Genomic DNA, 25211 nt, shown 5'->3' on the forward strand with positions numbered 1-25211 from the left:
AAGTCACAAAAATAAAAAAAAAATTAGCGAATCTTTTTTCAAGTATCTCTGAAAGTATTCAAATTTTTTTACTTTCTAAGCAGCGTAAGATTAGATACTGATTCACGCTTTCGAGATCCCATGGTTCCCTTGAATTTAGTACACCCTGTATACTTTTTGCGCCAAGCTGGGTTTTAAGTAAATCCAATGTATCATCTACAGTACTTGGTTAGAGCAGGATACGTGACTCAGATGGGTCTTTAGTGGTAAATAAAAAAAAGCTTGAAAGATTTACAAAATTACAGGGCAGAAAACAAAATATAAAGTTATTAGGGATTTCTTCAGGAAAAGGATTGCTCGTTTTTGCATCTAAAAAACGCACTTCTACCACGAGGACATTGAATGCCGATGTATGTGAAGAATGTTTTGAACAAATACTTACTGAAAATTATTCCGGAAGGGTTGATTATCGTTGCAAATTCCATGCATAAATAATAACAAACGGAACAATTCCCAACAACATTCTAGAAGAAAGAGAACCAGATAATTGTTGCTTGATAAAAATGTATCCTTTCAAGATAACCCCCTCTAATTGGATAACAAACATAATAGTTCAGTGCTAAAGTGGAATTTGGAATGTACTCGATTAAGTTGGTCTGAGTTGAGTCCTAGGAGAATGAGAAGTGGCAAGAAATAACAGTGTTTCCACGTTGCGCACGTTATATGTAGAGCTTTTTAGAAACGCGTACTAGATTACCGTGGAAAACTGGTGGAAATGCATTCAACATGTGATAAAAAATAAACGTGGGATGGGCAACGCCTTAGATATGTCCGTTGAATCACTAATTATTAACGTTAACTGCTGAAGGCAGCTCTACGAATGAAGAAGAAACCGATACACATTCTTTAACGTATAACATTTCTTTTCTATTTACATTTAAAACAGTTAAAAGCCGATTATAGGAGACCCTTTCATACCCCTATTACTGTGGGACGGAGTTTGCATATTTGTGACTATTGAATACAAGTTTACAAGTGTAAATGACTTTTTCAAAGTTTTCGTTTTCTCTGCGCGGCAGTATGACAGACTATAGTTACGTTTACATGACAGCTTTGTTACAGTATTGTTCCTTTTATCTTATAAAAGGTAATAAGAAAAATGCAAAACTGTCTCATTTCGTTGCATTGCTCCTATTAGAAATCAGATACGTTTCAAAGAAACTTGTTTTGAACTTGTGTAATGTCCATTGAAGCATTCTTTTATCAGGCTACATCAAGACGGCGAGTTAACTTTGTTATAGCTTACTTGTTTGAAAGTTGAAAATAGATTACATTTCATTGAGAAACTTTGTAATTCACATTTTCAAAATTAATGTAAGATTACTTTAGAACTGATCTGTTGTAAAGCACTTACAACAATCTTCGTTTAAACATTGTAAATTTATTTAAATTGTGGAGGATGAAAGGAACTAACAATAACAATTTTATACCATGTGAAATGTAGGTAGTCATTAGTTCTATTCTTCTTATTTATTTAATATAAGTATACTATTTGCAGTTCTATTTGTATATGGGCTAGGAGTCAACCAGAATTGGCGTTACTTATTCCATTTTTACCCTTCCCTAGATATTTCCACACTTGATTCTTTTCGAAAAAGTGCAGAGAGCTTTGTTATACAACACATATCCACGTTATGCCTATTTGTATGGAGATCTAGCGTGGTTGGTTGATCCCGGGGTCTCTCACATTTCATCGCGTATGTGTTACACAAGGATTTTGCCATTTTGACGAGTAAAAAATGCATTAATGACGGAAGAGTAAAAAGTAACGATTTTGAAACACACGAAAATGAATTTAAGTTCTTCGCCGCCACACGGATCGAAAACGTAATAGAGATGCAGGATTAAGGTATCTAATTTCTTTGGACAAATTTTCAAGCTTGAATTCGGCTAACGTTCGCAAGACGTACAGGTGAAAAAAAGGGAAGGATTTGCGTTCGGAATTCTAAAAACGCAATCGTAAAATTCGTTTCGCGGAATGTGTTTTATTCAGGAGTACGGATTCTGTTCAAAGCTCTAAACCCGAAAAGTAAATTTAATTTACGGTGGATCACAATATGTATAGACCGCGAAGTATAGTTCGGTTTTAATGAAACATGTTACATAAATCATGCTTTCAATATTCTAGGTGTGGGGGGATTAGAGGAGAGAATACATTATCGCTACCCTGCTAGCCAGGCATTCCGCGAAAGTACTTACATTTACATTATCTAAACCGTAAAATTTATTCGAATGTATTGCAAAATGAGGATGCATTTTGCATTTTATGTGCTCTGCAAACAGCACCATTAAAATGGCAAGCTGTTTTCTACGTAAACGTAAACATACATTATACAAGGAACCGCTGTGGAGACTGGAGAGTAATAAGAAATAATGGAAGTAATTATAATAGCAATGTCTTAGATGTTATTGTCCGAGTAAAATGGAATTTATGTTTACCATATTCAGTATTAAATGAATGAATGTACCTAAGCAAGTGCCGACCTGAGTGTCAAGTGTGGCAGCGAGCTTGTTCGTTTTACCAGTTACCTCGGCGATATTGAGATCTTTTATTCATTGAAAATACATGGACCTAGAGTTAGACATGATTAGTTTTTTTTAACGTATTCTCAATATAGTTTAATATTGTGGTGGCTCACGTGAAAATTGCTTGAAGTTAGTTGTCCTTTCTAGCAAATCAATACAAAAATGAATATTTATACTTTTATGTTACGAGGTTACGACATTCACCAAAATAAAATATGTACATGAAATGAAGTAAAGTGCATCAGCCCAGCTAAAAGTGTAACCACTTTTTCCCTTCTTTCAAGCCGGCGACACAGAGAGGCGGGCGCTTAATTACCAAATAAGCGAACACTCCCTTCTTACATGCTAACTAGTGTTGTACAACAAAACCCGCTTTTAATTACCCAAGTTTTAGATATAGGTACAATATAACACGTATAAATTGTGCATCACTCTTATTGCGCAGCTAAAGCGCATTTTTTTGAAACCGAAATAGCTTAGTAAATTATATTTATTTATTAATTCTTTTCGTTGAGATCTTTCAATAGAGTACCATGAAGAAATAAAGTTAAAGTAGCCCCCCCCCCCCCTTCCACATCATTTGAGGCATTTGATGTTGGAAGCAGAATCGTTTTTATCCTAAACCCGATTTCTAACTTGATGAAAAATTGCAGGTAAATAATTAAGGTTCTTTCCAAAGCTCTAAACATAATTCGTCAATTACTTTATAATATAAGCAGTAAATATGGGGGTGTGACTTACTGCACTTTAAACAGAAGGAGAATTTGGTTTGCATACCGGTTTCATGTTAATCTTTATCTGTAACTGCATTTATTTTTATGAATTACTTTTTAAGCCACTTTATCTATTTATTTTTTAACTTACATGTTTGCTACATCTGAACTACCTATGTCAAGTATTGGTGGATGCTGAGTAAAAATGAATTTTATGTTTGAAATAGTATTTTCGTATCACTGCCGATTTGATGTAAACTTAAATGGCACACACTGTATATTTTAACTTTTTTGGATTTTACTAACATTTTTGCACTTCTATTTATTAATGTACTTAGGTGCCTCTGAATGGACCAAAATCGTTTTTCATTGTCCAGTGTCCAAATATCCATTTTGTCTCATTTATTCAATAACAAAAATTTTAAATAATTATCAAATTATCAAAAGTAGTTATTATTGTTCCTGTAATGTTAGCACATCGTATATTACTAATTATTGTTATGATCAACTTCGTATAAATTATCTGTATCAGGTCACTGTCACTAGAATGTAAATTGTTATTTATTGTAATGAACTTTTTTCGAGGCTTATTATAGGTTGTGTAACGAACGTTCCGGAAATTTCCATAGACATCAAGGCGCCATCAAAGATTAGTCATCGGCGATAAAGTCCGAGAGTGGTTGTGACGTAATCTTTCCGAGAAATATGAGGTATTTTAATTTTCGCGGCCGCTTGGGAATCTTCGACTTTGCCATATAAGCAAATCGGATTGCGTTACAGTTCAGTTCCTACTTCGATGCGTTTTTGTTATGATATAAATTGTGAGTGGTAAATTGTAATTATAAATTAATCCATTTTAAGACTGTTATAAATTTATTATTAATTAGTTGCAATAAATAAAACCATGTAATTAAATTTACGTTACAATTGCATCGTCATGTAATAGCAGTTACGGTAGTCGGAGAATGTTGCCACATCGTTATTTGCGATTTTCTTTATGGCATAGTTATGATAAAATAAAACATTGTTGGTTTGTAAATTCCTAAGATAATGCCGTATAATTATTTCGAAGTCAATAATGTGAGGCGGAAATTTTATTTGACTTTTATTTTTTATATAAAACGTGTTTGATCTGATTAGACTTGAATAAGTTGCAACCTCGAGAAATTGTTTAGCATTAATTAATGGAGTTTTCAAGTTGGAAATTAAACAGTAAGAATTTTTGTTAGTATATAATACTATCGGAACTTTGAATTTAAATGAAAAGTATATTTGAAAGAAAATCGATAATTTAAATAAATGAGCGAAAGATTGAAGAGAAAAATGAATTAGATACGTGACGCAAGAAATTTCAGTAAGAAAGGTGTCAAATAAGGTATGCAATAGAGTTTTTCTTTCGAAAAATTCCCGCAAAAATGAGAGATTATTGTGGAGACTTCAGAAAATCGATGAATTTACATTATTCACTGACTTAAAAATGAGAGAGAGAGATGCTGTTGTCGAAGAAGAATGTCAGTCGTTTTTTAATTTTAACATTGGAAATGTTTATGTTTTAGTATATGGGTACAAAGTTATGAGTGCGTTATGAGATTGCTCAGAAGTAATGACAACAATTTCCGAATCGAAAAAGGCGTGAAAGAAAAGTTGCGTTCTAAAACCCGGTTTGCTCCACTAATAATGTAAGGAAGTATATAATGAAGTATCACATTTTGGTAAAAGCTTGAATACAAACACGCAAAAAAAAAATTAAATAACTTTAGCAACTAAAAACCAAGAATGGCCGTACTTTATCCATTTAATGAGATTCAAAATTATTCTTAAATGGAAATTAAAACCTTTTTTCCATTATACTTCTTTAAATGTTCAAAAGAAAGAGTATCGTTTCACGTACCGTTTACGATTTTTCATGTTGAAACAGAAAACTTTAGGTGATTAACTTCCACCAGCTGTATTTGCATAGATAATGGTAATGCATTGCAAATTTATTCAGGGAACATAAATCATGGGGTGTATCTTTATTTAACAACCTTTTTAGTGCACAATGGGAATTTAATATTGATACTTGACGTGGAATAGTGGAACGATTCCAATTACTAAGACATATCAAATGAATTTTGGGAAATATGTTGGCTGTCGCGCAGGGGCGTAGTCCATTAATCAAAGAAGACAATATGGCTTTGTAAATGAAGGATTTGACCCGAAACAAATTGGGGATAAACCGAATTTTGGTGGATTGTTGGTAGTCAGTACGGGCATTAACATTTTCCCGCTAAGAATAGTCAGTATTCCTTGATCCCTTTTGCTAACTGTAGAATAGTGTCGGGTGTTGATTGTTTAAACGACTTAATACCCTGGATCATTAGAGTTTAATGGAGTGTCAAATGTAATGAAATGGGGTTTCCGATTGCTACATTTTTTCCAATAGTGATTTGTAACAATGGAACTGTCATTTATCAACGCTCTTGCAAGCTTTACGCCTATATTGTAGCGGGCTTTAAGCTGGCATTAATATCAAAATTAGGGAGTAGTGATTAACAAGCGAATATCTATCATATTGTAAGACCAACGACGGAGATAATTTATCAATTTCGTATACTGCTATTGAAGTATGTGACAAATAACATAAAAAAGTAGGTATATTTCGCAGTAACTAAAATGAGATCAATAATTCCTACATCGAAAAAGTGCCTAATCGAAAGGGAAAAATCAGGTGTAGGTACGGTACTGCACGTCAAAATGTCAGCGCCTAACTTGGAAAATTAATTAAGTTTTAAGTGGACGTTAAATTCAGGAAATAACATTCAAACAATACTAGTGTATAATAGTATACCTAGTAGTAGTAGATAATGTGATTCAGTTAGCGAGATACGTTTAAAAGTGACAGCTTGAACCAGACATGGGCATCCTTTTTTTTTCTCTAAGGGGCCAAAATAAAATTTTTCATATGCGCCACGGGCCTCAGTTGAAAAAACCATAAGTACTCCAGACGTGGATAATAAATCTCCATATTTAGCTTGTATCCAAATTTTCATTTATGCTTTTAAGATCCAATATATGACTTAAAAATGTTACTTAATCCCAAAACACGTGTCGTTTTGTTGCCCCACCCGGTATATATCGGGACGAAAATTCTGGAAAATACCTGGCGATATCTCTAAAATAAGAAATGCATCTTCAAAGAGGCTTTCAAACGTCTTGCAAGTTTCGGATCGTGTCCACTAGATGTGGCACGTGTAACATAATCTAATTAATTTGAAGTTTTAATGAAACTTGATGAAGTATTAACTAAGAATTATGTTAGCAGGCCGGACAAAACTTATTGGCGGGCCGGATTAGGCCCACGGGCCGTTGGTTCTCCTTTATATGGCCTTGAACGAAGCAAGAACGCCAATAAAGGGTAGATATTTTGTAAAAAATAGTAAAATGCAGTTGTTCTTTTGTTTAGTTTGTGTGCGATTAAAATGGTCTGGCCTATGAGGTTCATTGCATTTCACAGTTAAAATGTGAGCAGGTGATTGTGATTGAGTCTATTCAAATGTCATGTTTTAAAAAACAAAGTTAAAGCCATACGGTGCTTTTTGGTTGAATGTTTGTTAAACTTATATGTTAATGAGTTCAGGTCGTTGACTGTTAGTAGTTCGTTCCCTTTGATAGCGCGGAATATAATGGGGCTATTTCATTGAACCACCAAATGGGCTAATACAATAATTAATAAGAAATCTTCCAATATGACCACCTTTGACATAATTTTCATGACGTACACTGTATACAATTTTGTTATCTAAATTCGAGGGTTCAGATAATTTTTTATTATCAAGTAGTCACCCTTTAAGCTATCTCGCAGAAAGATATCTGCAAAGACGAACGCTGCTATCTTTATTTAACGCCATAAAGTTAGAAATAAGGACCGTAATAGAAAAATTAGTGTTTGGTAAAAGCATTAACAATCTGAAAAAGAAGGGCGAATTTTTATTATGTTGATAATAATGTTTTTATAGGGGTAAACCGTAGTAAAAGAGTGGACAATGTTATTACCGCAAGCTAAACTTCGTAAAATGGTTTTGGTGTAAAGGAAAGAACCTGAAATGTAGAGTAGTGTGATTTAAATTGCCGTTGTTTCTAGATTTGTGTTACCGGCAACCCCACCAGTTAGAATTATATTATTAGTATATATCGTAAATATTTTCTCAATCGATTTATGAATTGTTTGTAGCAGGGAACTTTAATTTGGCGCACTCAACACGAAAATCACATCCATTAATTAATCATTTTAAGCCCACAAACTGGAAAATACTTGACTATACAACACGGATTTAACTCCTAATGCCATCCAGTTATGTAAATTATAACTTATTTAGGATTAGAATATAAAAACCAGGAAAACCAAGTTATTTCGAAAACTTAAGATATTATTACCAAGAAGATGATTGTTTTTGAAGGAGGAAGTCGTACAATTATACGTAGAATTTAAAAAACCGCATTCTAATCTAATACAGTGGGTTCCATAAAAAATATCCCTTTTTAGCGCCCTATGCTACTCACCATGTATAATTCAAAATATTTTTAAAACGTAGAGACTATTCAACCATACCTATCATATACTATTGAAAAATCTTATCTTCAAGGAATTAAGTTACTCCGCGCAAGCTTTTGACTCACCTCACAATTATGACAATAACACTGAAAAAATTGTGGAAATTAATCGTAATGGTTTAAGACTCGGACTCTAACCTCAGAGATAGTGAGTTCGAATCCCACAACTTATCAGTTTTTAGTGGACAGAAAATCTCCTACCATGCTTCGTAGGGCATGTAACGCTGGCGGTCGTTAGGTCACACAGACGGCTTTTGATGCGATCTGAAAACGTCTGTAACTCATACGATAAATAAAATAAATAAATACAAACGTTAAATACTATTATTTATTTGACCAACAGACAAACCATACAAAGAACAAGTAACCAGAGTTTATCTTTCATAAATTTAGTGCAGCTCTTCCGGTTCCGAAAGCTCGTTCGAGAAAATGGGATGCTTATAGGAAACTGAACTGCCTGATTTGTATTGATTGCATTAAAAAGTAATCGCGAAAGCCATAATCGCGTTCCCAAGAAGCGATTAAAAAAGCGTTCTCTTGTGATAATGGCTACTTAAGAAAAAAGCCGTAACTGAAGATTGAAAATTAATTAATTAAAAGTTGGGAGTACTAGATGCGAACTTTACGGCATTGTATGTTGATTCTGGTATTATCTCAACTGGAATTAAAGTAACCGAATCGAATAAAAGCTGAACTGTGTCTAATAAATTTTTAATTTTTTTCTTGTGTGTTTAGAACCTGTTTTCTTACGAATTTTTGATTGCGTAGCAGAAGCCATGACTTCGCTCGTTCATTATAATCTACAAATCGGTTAATTATAATAGAAGCCAAACGAATTAGCGCTTTTCAACTTCAAGGAGAATGTAATACACACTGTAACTGTAGTTATTTAGCCTTACTTATTGACCATTTGAAACAATTTTTATTTATAGTTTTTTTTTTAATATTTAAGCTAATTTCCGGTTCAGCTACATAGAAAAGCTACACGCAGAATTGTTATAATGTTCGCTATTCACAAGATCAATCACGTTTTTATTTATAGCGAAATGTCGAAAATTGTGGATTACCTAGTGTGCATACAAATTGTTCAATTGTTTATTATATTGAGCTTTTGTGAGCTTTTAAAAAGTACCATTTTCGATTCTTGGGCTCCAGGTTGCTGCTACGGGTGAATTAACTGGGCACTTTGGGATCTAGAAGAGACTATCGTAGAAGAAATTCTATGGTATACACTGTCTTCGTAAAGATAGTGTGCGTGCAAATTCGTATTTAGAACTGGGCATTAACCATATTTCAAATTTTATTCCAATCGCATGAACAGTTTACTGTGGAAGATATCGTTGGGAAGGCTAAAATGGCATTGGTCGATCATTCTTGCAGTTTTGCGGGTTTAATTGATTCTCATTTGAGAAGAAATACTACATATACAAATTGGGCGCTTTGATGGCCCAAATTTTGGGTAATACCTAGTAATAGGAAAAGCGGGAAAATAATCCAAAATACATTGTAACGTTAATGCTCGTGAAACTGCTCGATTCAGCGAATGATTCTGATCGCATCGATTGCGATTACACACGATATTTTACTGAATTAGCCCGTATCTGATCAAATAATGTGTCGCAAAAATGATTCTTCTGACAATGTTCATTCGCAAAACTCATTTCGTGCTGGAAGGTCGTCTGATGAGGGATGAAACTGAATAAAAATATTATTAGAAATATACGTTAACAATGTCAGTCTTGCTTTAAGTTGAACCCCCTGGGATCTTTTAATCATTTCGTGCCAGTGTTTGGATCCAAGAACACGGTCTTTTCAGATTTCGCTTAATGAATAATCCGCAGCCTCACTTTAAATAACAGTTACATTTTGATGTGCGTTCATTCGGTACGGTTCACAGAGTTTAAGTGTTTCAGTTAAGACTGCAGCAATGTACATTAAAAATTGTTTCGGAAAAAGGAAGAACATAAGGGTTTTTAAATTAATCTCATTGTTTCATTGATACTACAACGAAGACTTTCGCGCAAGTAAAATGCTTGTAATTTCGCTGTAGCATCCATAAACATTAAATCTTGAAAATAAAATTCGAAAGTGATTGACAACATAACATAATTTAAAACGATTTGATCGGACGGTTTTCGTTTTACGAGGCTCTAAAGTTCCCTACCGCGGAAAATCACGAAAGACAGGCACATCTTATAAAGGATTTTCTTACACTTAAACAACGCAGATTTAAACGGGCTTTCATTTGATATCATTAAATATCAATGTTTTTGGGTGAATAACTTTACCTTCATATTTTGTAGGACTAGAAGCCTACAAAATTTCAACTAATGTTAATTAAATGGTTTGTGGTGGAATGCAATGTGATTTGACAAATATGCCCATTAAAGCTTTTTCATCATGTTTCCGAGAGAGATATAAGGGGCTCAGCTTTTAAGACACTACTACATTAACATCGAAAATAAAAGCTTTGCAAATCCGTCAATTACCAAAATCACCAGTTTCCGAAATTCCAGCGGGATTTTATTATTTACCTTTTGAATTACGCAATCCTTTTAGATCCACTTTTAAGATTTCGAATCCAAACCAATTAGGGAAATTGCCCCCAACCTTCAACCCATTTCATTATTGTAACCCTTACTTTCGATGGAATAGGTAATGTTATTTATTTACACGCAAACAAGCACTCAAATTTAATGATTATGCTAAGTACATAATTAATTAATTATCACTAAACTTTGTATTCGTTAGGTTAACGCTAATAGTTTACGTTAACAAAATTTATTACACTCTCTCATCTCACGATGTTTTTGAGATACTCTATTGAAAGAGAACTTTGCTTTTATGAGTAATTGACTAAAATGTCAGCGTACTGTACCCAACTTTAGAATTTTGAATTATCAATAACGCAGAGGTTAACATTTATATTGCTCTAAAGGATTCGAGACTACCCTATGAAACTCTCATATCGATTATTGCCTTGATATTTGCTTATATTTGACAAGGTCTAGAAATGTTTCAAAATGATCCAGGGAATTCTATACAATATAGGTATGTCTCTAATTCACCACCGAGCGAGTTTATGATTTTGGACTAGCTGTCCGTCTCTGGACACGATAACACACACGGTTTCAAATTTTCCAATTCAGTTTTTTATCAATAGGTAGACAATGGTCAAGAAACTAATTGATTAAATTTTGGCCAATATTCGTCAACCGGAAGTGACTTGCCGCTCGTTGTCTATAATATTGGTGCAGTTTATTAAGCGGCAGAGCAAAGCAATGCAAGCTTTATAGAGGACTCGATGGTGTCCGTCTGTTCGTCTGTCCCTGAACACGATAACTGTCAAACGCTTGGACCGATTTGGTTCAAACTTTGCACCTTTGACCTATATGCCACAAGTAATAGGCCTATTTAAAACGGATCAAATCCAATGACCCCGTGGGGTCACGCTTCTCTGTTCCTTCCAAACGCTTGAACCTATTTAGTTCAAACTTTACACAGTTGACGACCTATATGCCACATTTGTTAGAAATAAGTTGCCGTCTTTTGTTTTTTCTCTACAGAGAAAAACTGAGAAATGGCAGATTCCTTCAATTTGCTATAACTCTTTTATTTTTGAACCTAGAACAAAATCACTTTAGTTTTATTCGGGCACTTTATAACGTAGAAATCAATGTTGCCAGTCGTTGGTAACTGTGCTGTAACTCAAAGTTGATTTTTTTAAATGAAAGTCAATTGGTCATGGTATAACAAATTTGCTTGTTTTACGAGCTTTCCGAAAATGTATAATATGTCATACTTATTTTGAATAATAAGTTCTCTACAATAAATTTGTTTATTTATTTAATACATCTTATCTGAAAAAAAACCAGAAAATGTAGTCGCCTATGAAGCACACAGACGCAAGGGCTAACACTGTAGCACTATAAAATAACGGCAATAAAAAAAACACTTGAAATATAAAACAGTACACTGATATTGAACAAAATCTACAAGTGCCCTCAATTGTGGAATATGCACTGGCATGTATCTCTTTTTCAAAGATCTTGTTGAATTCAGGATTTGTAGTGGCTGTACTTCTTCAAACGCTCTTTCTACATTTTCTTCTAGAATAATATCTACTTATGAATTTTATTTTTCAAAAAACCCCACAAAAAGAAATCCAATGGGTCTAAGTCGTGTGAACGTGTTGGTCATCTTATTGGTCCGTGCTTCCCTATCCAATTCGCACCTTACACCCTCAGGCTCAGGCAATAATACTACACTACCTTGGTATATAATGTACTATTTATTATTTATCTCTTTTTACCTCTTTAATCCATTTCCAGCTACTAGATTGCGTGAATTTATGATATATTGTCGTGGTTAACGTTTGCATTTTAGTTTACATTCCTGGTTTATAAAGAAGTCATTATAAAAAAAGGTAGAAAATTCATTAAATGTGGAATTTCAGTTGGGCAATCAGCAACGAGCCCTTGCGTCTGTGTGTTTCTCGCTTCGAGAGAGAGGAAGAGTTTGCACAAAAAATGCTGAATATTTCACTAAAGTTATATTAAATGCTATAAACAGAGAGGTATGACGACACGTTCGAGACAAGCTACAAGAGGTGCATCGACAATGTAGCCGAAGCTATGGCATGTCAAAGAGAACGCAATTTGTACTATCCTAGATATACTCGTATAAGAGAAGAAGTAGATTTGAAAGAGCATCTCACTTGGTTTCCCAAAGGTTGTCCAAGACATTTACAATAAATTTGTGTACGTTATGGTCTTGAACTATCGCCAAAGGGAAGTTCTGGCGAAATGCAAACGGTAAACGATTTCACAAATCTCTACCCCATTTAATATAAATTCTTAAATGGCCCAACTCCCTTTGAAAGTATTTCAATTTGTAAGCTCTTAAATAATTATTTGTAAATGTTTGCGTTTTAAGCGACCAAATTAATTTCGCCATGTAACTTTATACTTTCATGTATATCACAATGCAACCAAAATACAGAATTTAATTAAAATTGAAATTGGAGAATAACATTAAATTATACCCAAGGATACCTTGACAAAGCCTTTTTCGAATAATATGGAAATTTGTAATTGAATTGGTCGTTTTTGTAAAATTAAACATTAATTTATTCATTACGCAATACCGAACGAAAAGGAATTACATAAGGTAATTTGTGCTAAACTGCAACGAAAGCTCTGAAACAATAGTCAGTTTCGACTTTATTACTAATTTATACTAACGATGGTCTTTTAATTACTGGAAACTTTTCTTTTTGTCAATGTTAAATGCTTTTATAAATACCAGCCAAATTAATTACAGTCTTTTATCGGTAATTAACGATTGAAATCGATGCGCACGCCCCACCCTGTCGCGGTGAAAGGTATCCACACTTTGCTGGGAATAAATGAGAGAGGGTTTTATAAACATTTTGAATAATTTTCGAGCTTCATTAGAATTAAAATCCTCCCTTATAGATTTTGGAAAATTTGGGGCTTCTAAAAAAACCTTTATGGTTTTGTAGATGGAACCCTTTAACTCGGACATCAAGTCATATAAGCCTCCCCACTCCATGGGGCGTAAGTGCCACCACCCGTTAGGCACTCGGGGGTGAAAGGGATTCCCCCGATGACGTAACTAATTAGTAACCTTGTTTGTATGGTTTGTATTGTGGCTAAGATGATGCCTCGCGCGGTTTATATCTAGGGTAAGGTGAGTCAATGGCCATTTTTCTTGTTCCATTCACGGAGGCCGTAATTTAAGCACATTGCGAGTTGTTGGAGATTTTGAGCACGTGGTCGATGATGTTTTCAAGAATCTATTTTGATTATCTCTAAGAATGTTTGATATAATTTCGTGGAATTTGTACGATTGATTGGATTAGTTAATTTATTTCGCGATTTCGGATATTTTTGCAGAAAGTGGAGTATTACCAGAAAAAATGGCGTCCGTTTGTATAAGTATCCTTAATGTCAACAAAAACCGCCGTCCATTAAACACCAAACTACCTTTGATTGCAATGATTGGAAGATTTTTGGGGCTTTTAGTCAGTTATCCATACCTCACACTCATACAACAGAACACCCCAAACTAAACATTTCACCAACCTTTTTCTCCATTTTGAATCCATCTTAACTGTGAAGCACCACTCTATTTCTCATATACGCTGTCTTAGCAATTTCATTATCATTTTCTCCTTCTTACTCAATCAATCGTTTGATATTACTGTGTCTAAGAAGAATTTACTTGTTTTTACTTGTTCCAAATCATATTTGCGCCCTTTTTTCCAGTTTCCCTATTAGAGAAAACTATACGATTTTAGATAAAATAATCATTATATATATTTTTTGTGGTTGTAGGAAGTGGGGTAAGTACAAATATGGCGATTGTGGACTTTTTAGGAATACAGTGAAACAGTATTCTGGAAAAAGTGCGCTTTTTGTTGTAAGATTGACCTCCTGTAAGAGCGCAAATTTGGACTTAGTTCTCAAAAATACTTAAATACCGCTGGGAAAAAACTTGAACAACTTTTATTAGAAAAAGTCGGCTTTAACTACCATTTGACAAGGCTAAGGGCGGAGTTATTTTTCTCAAATTAAGAGCCTTAGATGAAATATTCCTAGGGGTATTAAATAAGAAAGATGCTAATTAGCTTGTTAACTATTCAACGTCAGCAACTTACTTGAGATATTTGACTCATGCTCATGCAATACTGTAGTCGACCCGCTATCCCTATCTTGAATAACATCTGCTACGATTTTTATTACAAATGACGCGGGTTGTTTCGTGCCATAATTCATAAATCACGGTTGCCACCCTTTAACGACTGCTGTGGGGTATCCCAATACATTTTACACCGTTTCCATAACTTTTAACAAATGATGTGTGTTGTTAATTAGGATGTTCAGATGGCAGGATGCCGCAATGAACTTAATTGAAAAAAATTAATTGCCTAACAATTTTATGTTCCAAATTAGCCGCTGAGATAAACGCGTTAAACGCTTACGTCACAACTAAAGCGTTCTGTCTAATTTCACACAAAGTTTGCCTTGTAGACAAATCAATATTCCGTTCTCGTAAGCAAGCGTCGGTATTTGATGTGAAAATGAGAAAACACATTCAAACCACGTCATGTGTACTTTCTGTGATACGCCTCTACAAAAGACGAATGGTAACCATTTGTAGAGGAGCTGTGATGCGTTCGCAACTCAGAAACATTACAATCATTTTGTCAAAGTTACGCGCGTGGTGTTATTTTTCTTTCAAAGTCAATGTTGAAACAAAACTCGATAACAGCATTTGTTTCGCGTATAAAGATGATAGCGTGAAACCAAAAAGAGATAGACTTTAGTACGGCGGGGCATGGAAAGTTTTGTTCGAGTCCACACACATCTTTTACCTATCGCGTCTTGTGAAAATGCATAAAATAGATTGGTTTTTCGAGTTTTGGGTTTCGTTAAAAGGCGAAGCGTTAACTGCTAGAGTAGGAAATCAAACTTTCCTGAAACCAAACAGACACTGCTACTCCCCAATAGGGAGATTTGATTGTTTGGCAATTGAATTGATATAGTTTAGAAAGTATTCTCTGGAACTTGTGAATATTAGCATTGTAGCAGAATTCAAAGTTAAAAACTACAATGCATTAAGAGCAGTTTTGGTTTTTTCACTTAAAAGTTAGACGGTGCTATTTTTACTTAATGACAGTAACAGTCTATTAATTAGCAATCGGTTCCTGAATTTGGAGTTGCAATTCAATTTATTCAGATAATATAACAAATAAATGGATGCGACCGCACCTTTACTAAGCCACAAGTAAAATTTTCAAATGGATTATAATTTTGGGTATTTATTGACCAGGATTATTTTTGGGCTCTCAAGCCGATACGAAATCGCAAAAGGCAGATTGGTACAGCCATCTTACTCAAGCTGCTATACCTAACAACTGATCGAAATCGACACCACATAATCTCATGCCTTCGGTTATTGTTTTTAATGGTATAGCTATTTTGGGAAACACATTTTATAGGACTCACTTCTTATCGATCAAATATCACTGTTCGCCAAAAAATGCTTAAAAACATGCATTTTCATTAGGAAAATCGTTTTTTTTTGGGTTAGAATACATAATGGACCAATAAAACATAACAATCTTAATAGGTCGTTAATGTCACATTAATAATACCATTTCAATCACAGGATCTTATTAATTGACTACTAATTTTTGTGTGTAAGGAGGATGAACTGGTAAAATCAGCAGCAGTAAAAAATGAAGAAGAAATACTTGAAAATTGTACCACTTTGTAACTTTAATATAATACGCATATAAACAAAACAACAAACTGCATATACACTATACCTACAGTGTGTATCAGTCAACTGGATTCAATTTTATAACATGTGGATCGTGTTCATGAAACCGTTCCGATACGCCCATTGGTATTTTTAGTGGTATTATACAGGGTGTCCCATGTAACAGTCGTCAATACTAATTGGGAAACTAAATTCAACACCATAGGTATATGTTACTCGTTTGTTTGATTATTTGTTTATAAAAATTCGCTAAAAAAATCTTCACTGGATGGGAGAAGAGCATACACATTACACAATAGTCTAAAAATGCTGGAATTGTTGGTCATTTGGTGCATTTTTAGCGCATTTTTTAAGAACTACTTTTAGGGAAATGGTCCTAAAACTTTGAAAGGGAAAATCACCATAAAATATTGCACTTTTCGCATTTAGACGACTTTGTATCTCGTTTACGAGAATCCCATAGTGAAAGTGAAAAAAAAGCCCACCCTGAATTAACTGTTTAAGGTAGAATCACTTTAGATCTCAAAATAGTGATTCTCGTATTTACCAATCTTGATTCTAGTAGGAAAATTTTTACACAAGGTTGGGAATAATGCCGTAAAATAACAAAAAAAAATACGTCAATTGTCAGTATATGGATTGATTTTCAATTTTTAAGTTATTATTCTACAAATAAATGGGAAGTTGAAATTTGACTTCATAAAAATCTATACAATCTATATAATGAGCACTCGGAGATAGTAGATTATTAACCACATTGAAAATCTCAAAAAAACTTAATATATACGAATCGATTTCTGATAGAAGCATATTCGTGAACGGGAGTTTCTTTGTGTAAAATTCTTTTATCTGTAGAGATTATTTGTAGGGCTTTATTTTTGTATAAAATGTATAGGTGTTTAAAAGTTAAAATGGGTTTGGACAAGACAACATTTTGTTTACTTCGATAGATGTTTTTACTTGATAAAGGTACACCGTAATACGAATTCAATCTTGATTTTTTAGGTCTTATTTGACATTCTTTGGTTAGATTAATATTATTCGTATATTCAACGGATATTATATATAAACAAAAATGTAATTTCAAAACATCATGAAAGCACCTTATATTGGAGCTTTGTTAAGAACTACTTATATTATCCGGTTTAATAGATTCTGTAAAAATTGATCTAAATTGCTGTAGTTAACACTTTTAGTTCTGTAGGTAAGTATATCCTCAGGTAATAAAATGACAATATAATTTCATTGTTCACGTGGCGTTTTTCCCACGCGGGCGTACGGTATCGATTACTGAAGGTAATACCTTTAATTTTCGTCTTCTTTTGTTGAATATCATTTCATGACACTTTTGTAATAATTAATTCAGAATTAAAGTTCGAATGCATGTCGCACTATCCCAAGGAGACAGCAAGAAAGCTTGCCAAGATTTTTTTGTATTAATTGCATACGTTGTATTTAAAATTACTTTGTATTTTTTGTGTTCCCATTTGATTTTATTTCTATTTTGGGAACATTTACTACATAAATGGATCCAAAAAGCAAGGAGATTGCTAAATATTAACTAGTCCTCTCTTATGAAATGCGATATTAGTGACAAGTTGCCACGATAATAAATATACCTAGCCTAAAAATCAAGCTGAAATTTCACATGGAAAATTTTCTGTATTTTTTGCAAATTATTAGGAATTCCTACTTTCTTTTACAAGGGGGTGAGACCAGTTGCAAGTTATAGCGAGTATTTCAAGCACAAGTGTTACTTTTACTTCACGTTTGTACTTGCCATTTCTGCATTTCTCTTCTAGAGTAAAATGTGTTTTGTCTAGTGATGTGATTGATGTGAAATTACACGTTTTTTTTTAAGTGCGTAATATTACGTGTAAAATTACCAATTGGTTTTTTATGGTATTTTATGTAATTTATGTAACTTACCATTTTTTTAAACCGCAATTTTACAGTAAAATTACCAGTAACTCATGTTTTTTACGTAATTTACAAATATTTTTGTAAAATTACCTGTCTTTTATGTTTTTTTTAATATTGCATAAACCTTATTTGGATTTTGTTAAATTATATATTTTGGTGTATAAATAAAATAACCAAGCGGTAGGTATTTCGTCATCACGCGTATATTTATATATTTTATTTAACTCAATGAACATGTTGCTGTTTTGTTGTTAGAAGAAAGTCGGATGGAACAGGGAGAATTTCCAGATTGCCAATTAGATGCTGTAACACCTTCATTAAACCAATCTTATTCTTATTTCTTTCACTGATATTTTATGTATTATGACATTCAATATCTCTTTTTATTGACGTATCATACAATATATACGATAAAGCAATACAACCGTACGCCATAAGTTGTGACTTATGGTGGTTTATACACTCATGATCATTAGTTCACTATGAAAAATCATTTAGAAATATCCAATAGAAACACATAGAAACGTTGCTAGGGGTGGGTGAATAATCGATAATTAAAAATAATATAATTATCGATAATTAAAAATAATCGATTATACCGATCAATCAAGTGCTTGATTAATCGATTATTTGATTAATCAAATAATGAAAGTTTGATTTATTTGTCAAAACTTATGTTAGTTTGTGTAGTGCGAGTTCAATACACTTCTTGTGCTTTAAATAATTTTTTATTTATTTATTGTGCCTAAACAGTAAATTGTCTACATCTGTCACTGTTTATAATGATGATTTATTATTTGTTTTTAGTTAATTTTTTTTAGTTGTTCTTATATGTAATATTTACCATTATGCACTTATTGCATTCGTCTCGGCATTAATGTCTTACGACTACGATTTGGTAAAATAAAAAGCACATTTCGTTTATAATGTAATATAAAAATATATTGTTTATTGAAAAACATATACACTTATTATTAGGCAATCTATGTAACGTAAACTGAATTACATGCGATAAAAATTAATTGTTCTGCATGATCTGGAGTAAGGCCAGCCCTATTATCAGTTACACAAGAGCCTCCCTTACTAAAAACACTTTCTGACGATTAGGGGTGGGCGATTACAGGTTTGAATAATCGATTATTGATTATATTAAAAATAATCGATTATACCGATTAATCGATTAATCAAATAATCGATTAATGATTAACCAGATAATCGATTAATCAAATAATCGATTAATTTAAAAGAATAATCAAACCCGATTATCGATTATCATTTGATTATAATCGATTAATCGATATTTTTGCCCAAGGCTACGCGTTACTAATCAACAAAACCATCCTGAGCTTAGTGAACTAATGATAATGATTGTATAAATCCACCATTAAGCAAATATTAGCTGGTACTACATATTCTTGGGAGAAGGGGATGTGGATAATAGAAGCCGAGGACGATGAATTGAATCGTTTACGTTGGTAGTACCGTTAAGGGTATGTGGTAGTACCGATGAAAATGCATAAATGGGTATTATATTTATGTAAATTTACAAAAATTACGGTTTTTTAAATAAAAAACGTAAGTTGCGTAAATTTTATAAAAGACATAAATTACATAAAAAAATTGTCCTCTTGTAAGTTACGCGTAATATAACAGTTTTTTTATGTAACTTACAAATCGTTATCTTACCATCCACATTACTAGTTCTATCTAAAACAGCATGAAGTAAAATTGAACGAAAATCTATTGTTATCCTAATTTTTAATACCTATACCACGAACATAGTAATCACTTATTAAATTGATTCATAAAGGTCACAAATGAAAGCAGTTGTTGGCCACTTGTACCTTGAAAATCGTTTTTTTTTATCAATTACGTTCATTAGAGGAGCAACTATGACCATATCTTAGTACACGTAAAATAACAATTTTTGCGGAATTATGTGGGTGTGCTGATAAATAGTTCAACTGCCTGAAGTAATTAATATTGTTAATAATCGTCCAAACTTCACATAGGGAAGCGGGCTTAAGTATGTTAATTTACATCTTTGTCGTACAATTAACAAAATTAACTGTGAACATTTAACAAAAGCATTCAGATTAGGTACCAAAGAATGGCGTTGCGGGTAATGCAAATTTTACTGGCCCAGAAGAAGGGAAAGAAAATTAAAAATTATCTCGCGAAACTTGCGAGGAATACATATGTTTTTTGTTTAATTAACATGAACTGCTACTTTCCAGATATTTATTTGCCTGCATACACGCGAACTTACATAAAACATGGACCGTTAACAGCGTTACCCTCCCCTTTTTTTACTTTCTCGCAGCCGAATAAAAGCTTTCCCGCTTCCTAACGACTGCGGATGTACGCATGTAAGTTGGTGGCGACTTTTTTCTTACAAATTGGTGTTAAGGTAATCAAGTTAAAGGGCTCCTGTGACAGATGTGTAAAGGTTTCGTTTAATTAAATGGGAAACACTGCAAAAAAATGCCAGTGCGAGAGTTTAGCCAAGGATTATGAGGCAATTTCTATGTTAGTGAGAGTAATTAGCAAAACGTCTTGGTGGTGAAAATGCAAACACCTCATTAAGTGGACGGCCATCTCGTCATTGTGCTTCCTTCAGTGTATAAGATCGTAAAGGTATTTGTCTTTTCATTTTTGTGCTTTTCGTTTTCCTTCGTGTTTGGAGAGCGTTGTGGAGCGAGAAAATTGCTTGAAATTGAAGCGGCCGCAGCATGGGATCAGCTTCTGAATTTTAGATTATTTCTGTTTATCTTTTGCGTAGGTACCTGTTTTTTTTTCTTATACGAGAATAGATTGTAGATATTTAAATTTCTCCATAACTTTGCGCAACATTAAAAGGCTTTGCATTTTTTCTACAAATATGAATAATTGGAATACCGCTTTATCGTAGCAACTGGGCCAATATTGGTTTTTAGATATCTCCGAGTTCAATATTATCAATTTAAAACAATATACCTTTCGAAGTATGATAAAGCGGATACGCAATTCAGATTATTGAACAATACTTAAATCGGTAGCGTAACAAATTAAGTGCACTGTCCTGGGAAAATTAACATTTCTGTTCATAGTTAAACGGAGGCGTGTTAGCAGTTATTGAGATTACGCCACGTTTAATATGCGAATTATGTATGAACTGTAATTGACAATTGATGCACAAATCTGATTGAATTAGAGGTATTATAACGGTTCAAAATTTCATAGCAAAATGTTCTCGATAGACCTATTGTAAACGTGTGGATTACCTACTTTACGTGCTGTAGATTAAGAGAATTTACGCCGTAGCTGCCATCGAACGATCGAGTCGACATAGTGGAAAATGAGATGGCGGATATCAAATTTCTCATACAGTGTAACACTGTTATTAAGATGGCAAATTTACTTTATCGTATGCCTATCGTCATCGTCGTTTGGGGGGATTTGTGTCAATCAGTTATTCCGTTTATTATAGATTAATTTTGACCTGCATTCATAAAAGCACCTTACAGTGTCCTCCTCTTACACTTGAAAATTTAATTCTGAACCGTTGTAATCTAGTGCAATTAGTAGTAGGACTCCCGTAAACAATTCGAAAGGACACACATGTAGTACATTTAAAAGTTTGCAGGCCCTCAATTCCGCAACGCAAAATGGTCATCGGGCCGCTCAGTCGAAGTGGACAAATCTTGTATACTCGGAGTGCTTAAAAATTAACTCATACAAGTGGCGTCGCAGAAAGGTCTACTCCTTTTGATTGTAACTCTTCAAACTAATGAGATTTTATATCGATGGATTAAGCTAACGCTGCTTTCACTCAAACCCACTGTATAAATTCCACACGATTACGTTAAATCCCCTGATTCAATAATGATCGAATAAATTGATTTACTGTATCTCACAACGATTCTTAACAAGTAAGATGATATTTCGCACAAGCACAAGCACAAGTAACAATATAAAAAGCTCAATCCCAACGTTCTGGCCCTAAAATCCAGCACAAATTGAAGAACTCGAAATTTCCTATCCACATGGTTCTGTATCTAATTAATCGATTCATTCCTGAAGGGCTTTGATCTACTTGAAATCCGCTTCAGTATCGTTTGCGATTCTCAATTGTGCACTACTTCGGAAGGAATGCAGTGTACTCCAACAATATAACGCGTTCCAAACTCGATCATAATTATATCCACCTAGATTACAAGAATTACGGATCGTATACTGATATATACAAAGTTAATTAAATGTGTATAACCTTCCTTTTTGACCAAAAATCGACTGCACCAAAATTTCTCGGGAAAACACTTTTTCTTATTAATTTTGGGGCGTAGAATCCAAAACGATTCGTACTTTTTCGATTAGACTTCTCAATCAAAAGTTATAGAAACCAATTTCGAAAGAAAATTCAAAGGGCTGTAACTTTTGAACTAGTAGCCCAACCTTGGAACCGTTTGAAATTGTGGATTCTACAGGCCACATTCTATAAGAAAATCTTTTTTCCCGATCGATCTGAGACAATTTTTTTTCTGGTCTCAAAAAAAGGCCAAAAATCGACTGCACCAAAATTTCTCGGGAAAACACTTTTTCTTATTAATTTTGGGGCGTAGAATCCAAAACGATTCGTATTTTTCGATTAGACTTCTCAATCAAAAGTTATGGACTAGAAACCAATTTCGAAAGAATTCAAAGAGCTGTAACTTTTGAACTAGTAGTCCAACCTTCGAACCGTTTGAAATTGTGGATTCTACAGGCCACATTCTATAAGAAAATCTTTTTTCCCGATCGATCTGAGACAATTTTGTTTTCGGGCCTCAAAAAAAGGCAGTGTATAACCTTCCTTTTTTACCAAAAATCGACTGCACCAAAATTTCTCGTGAAAACACTTTTTCTTTTTAATTTTGGTGCGTAGAATCCAAAACAATTCGTACTTTTTCGATCGGACTTCTCAATCAAAAGTTATGGACTAGAAACCAATTTCGAAAGAAAATTCAAAGGGTTGTAACTTTTGAACTAGTAGCCCAATCTTGGAACTGTTTGAAATTGTGGATTCTACAGGCCACATTCTATAAGAAAATCTTTTTTCCCGGTCGATCTGTGACAATTTTTTTTCTGGCCTCAAAAAAAGGCAGTGTAGGTATAACCTTCCTTTTTTACCAAAAATCGACTACACCAAAATTTCTCGGGAAAACACTGTTTCTTATTAATTTGGGTGCGTAGAATCCAAATCAATTCGTACTTTTTCGATCAAACTTCTCAATCAAAAGTTATAGACTAGAAACCAATTTCGAAAAAAATTCAAAGGGCTGTAACTTTTGAACTAGTAACCCAATCTTGGAACTATTTGAAATTATGGATTCTACAGGTCACATTCTATAAGAAAATCTTTTTTCCGGGTCGATCTGAGACGATTTTTTTTTCGGGGCTCAAAAAAAGGCAGTGTAAAACCTTCCTTTTTTAACAAAAATTGATTACAACAAAATTTCTCGGGAAAACACTTTTTCTTATTAATTTTGGAGCGTAGAATCCAAAACGATTCGTACTTTTTCGATTAGACTTCTCAATCAAAAGTTATGGAGTAGAAACCAATTTCGAAAGAAAATTCAAAGGGCTGTAACTTTTGAACTAGTAGCCCTATCTTGGAACCGTTTGAAATTTTCTTTTTCCCCGGTCGATCTGTGACAATTTTTTTTTCTGGCCTCACTTTTTCGATTGTCTACTAGTTCAAAACTTACAGCCCTTTGAATTTTCTTTCGAAATTGGTTTCTAGTCCATAACTTTTGATTGAGAAGTCTAATCGAAAAAGTACGAATCGTTTTGGATTCTACGCTCCAAAATTAATAAGAAAAAGTGTTTTCCCGAGAAATTTTGGTGCAGTCGATTTTTGGTAAAAAGGGAAGGTTATACACTGCCTTTTTTGAGGCCCGAAAAATCAATTGTCTCAGATCGACCGGGAAATAAGAGTTTCTTATAGAAAACATACCGATTTCTAAAAAAAATGAATTATTCCCTTAATTATATAAAAGTGTTATAATAGTAAACATTTCTCATTTCGATAATGCACAATACTCGAAAATGATATCAATATATGCATTCACAGATGGTAGTTAATGGCATATGAATATTAACTGGATTTTTACACAATTAAATAGATGTGTTGGAAAATTGCACAGCGAGCTAATGCAATAATGAAATTAGGGTTTTAAAACAAGACAAACAACTGAAGCTTTTTGTGGGTTTTTCAATGTGTGAAAGTTTTTGTCGAAGTAAAAACATGGGGGATTATAAATAACACTTTTATAACTTTTCCTTATAGAGATTATAAAAATTTAACGTTAGTTTTGAAGCCATAAAAGACAAAATGAATTTGTGAATGCGTATACTCGTTTCAAAGGGTACGGATACAATAGAAAAATGGAAAATTAAAAAAGTTTATAACATTTATGATAAAACTTACGTGACAGGAAAGTTGGAAAGATTTATTATCAGTGAGGAATACCTCCTCTTTCATTCGGTCGTACACTTACAATTTATTTTCTTATCTTCCGCAAATATTAATGACAAATCGATTTGCGAAACTCGGTGTAAAGTGCTTAGAAATTAAAATCGCCACGAAATTCCTCTTCGTTAATTAAGGAACTTCCGTGTTGCTGTTTGGAACGAAATTGAAAGATCAAAATTACGAAAAATTCGCTAGCTCGTATATTACGTTGCAATTTTAATTTTCACACAGCTTCCTAAGCTCATAAAAAATTTCGAATTTTGTTTCCATTTCACGTGCCCTACATGCCGTAATAAGCTCATATTGGCAGAAATAATCTCCACAAACACGATGCCACAGAAAAAATATGGGGCTTCACAAAATCCACCCCAAGGGACACGTTTTCTCCCATTTAACAGAAATGTATCCATGCAATATGCAATTGTGGAACGAGATGCAAACAACGCTTGATGGTCGGATATATTACTTAGCAATAAATTTTCTGTTTCTTTATTTTCGCCCCGGAAAAACTGGAAACTCAACATAAAAAAGTGATTTATCGCGCTTTTTATCAGGCCTTATCGTTTCCAGTTTTTACTGACTTCAATTTATTTCATTTAATTAAAGCTCATTTT

The 25211-nt window shown here is 33.5% G+C and overlaps 1 protein-coding gene across 2 annotated transcripts in view; it reads left to right on the forward strand.

Annotated features, from left to right (window-relative positions):
- The window catches only part of LOC116167679 (matrix-remodeling-associated protein 5-like), a 79258-nt gene that overhangs the window by 46427 nt on the left and 7620 nt on the right, over positions 1-25211 (forward strand). The gene's annotated exons all lie outside the window — the stretch shown is intronic.

Source organism: Photinus pyralis, unplaced genomic scaffold (assembly GCF_008802855.1).
Source record: "Photinus pyralis isolate 1611_PpyrPB1 unplaced genomic scaffold, Ppyr1.3 Ppyr1.4_LG4, whole genome shotgun sequence".
Lineage (NCBI taxonomy): Eukaryota > Metazoa > Arthropoda > Insecta > Coleoptera > Lampyridae > Photinus > Photinus pyralis.